This window comes from Pteronotus mesoamericanus, unplaced genomic scaffold (assembly GCF_021234165.1).
Source record: "Pteronotus mesoamericanus isolate MK-2021 breed Mesoamerican mustached bat unplaced genomic scaffold, CSHL_Meso_final contig_647, whole genome shotgun sequence".
In the NCBI taxonomy this organism is placed as follows: Eukaryota; Metazoa; Chordata; class Mammalia; order Chiroptera; family Mormoopidae; genus Pteronotus; species Pteronotus mesoamericanus.
The window spans coordinates 181602-182793 of record NW_026555227.1 but is presented as its reverse complement, the minus strand read 5'-3'; the positions used below and the strand labels follow the sequence as shown (position 1 = coordinate 182793).

At 39.2% G+C, this 1192-nt stretch overlaps 1 pseudogene; it reads right to left on the bottom strand.

The window, feature by feature from the left end:
- Positions 1–527: 527 nt before the first annotated feature.
- On the bottom strand, positions 528–936 carry LOC129076827 (40S ribosomal protein S24-like; annotated as a pseudogene).
- Positions 937–1192: the final 256 nt, after the last annotated feature.

The window sequence follows — 1192 nt, the reverse complement described above, 5'->3', positions numbered from 1 at the left end:
AGGAATCCAGCCCTGGCCGGGTAGCTCTGTTGGTTAGAGTGTTGTCCTGATACACCAAGGCTGCAGGTTCGATCTCTGGTTAGGGCACATACAAGAGCAACCAATGAATGCATAAATAAGTTAAACAACAAAGCAATGTTTTCTTCTCTCTCCCCCGCCTTCCTCTTTCTAAAATCAATAAATTTTTTAAAAATTAAAAAAAGACAAACCCAAAATGAAGGTTGTATAGGGTACTTTGGAACAGCTTCAAGCATACATGTCATAGGAGTGCCAGAAGGAAAAGAGATAGCAAGAAATTGAAAACGTATTTGAAAAAATAATGATGGAAAACTTCCTTAACCTGGTGAAGGAAATATACAAGTCTAGGAAGTGCAGAGAATGTTAAACAAGATGAACCCAAAGAGGCTTACACCAGGACACATCATAATTAAAATGCCAAAGATTAAAGACAAAAAGAATCTTAAAAAAAAAAATTTCTTAGTTTATTAATCCTCTCATGAATAATCAGCATTATTACCACAGATGAGTCACTGAAGAATCTTTACTCCTCCTTGTTTGCCAGGACCAACATTGGTCTTTGCAGTCCCCCTGACTTTATTCTTTTCTTGCGTTCCTTTCTCTGTTTTCTTGAAGTCGTCTTCTTCTCATATAGGCCATGTCTTGTGAGCCTGTGTTTGGGTTCGTTTTTCTTTGCATAATCCAAGGAATCATAAATCATGCCAAAGCCAGTTGTCTTGCCACCACCAAAATGGGTTCTGAATCCAAATACAAAGAAGACATCTGGTGTGGTCTTATACATATTGTCTAGTTTTTCCCGAATTTCTGTCTTGGGGACTGTTGCCTTGCCAGGGTGAAGGACATCAAAGACCATTTGTTTACACTGAAGTAGTCTGTTGGACATGAACTTCTGGTTTGGATAGTCACTGTGTCATTCATAATGGCTGCTGATCTTCAAGCGGCAAGGGAAGAAAAGACCAAAAAGAGACTCTTAAAAGCAGCAAGAGAAAAGCAGTTAGTTACCTACAAGGGACCACCCATAAGACTGTCAGCTGATTTCTCAACAGAAACATGGAGGCCAGAAGGGAGTGGCAAGAAATATTCACAGTGATGAGAAGCAAGTACCTATAACCAAAATTAGTCTACCCAGCAAAGCTATCATTTAGAATGGAAGGAAAGATAAAGAACTTCCCAG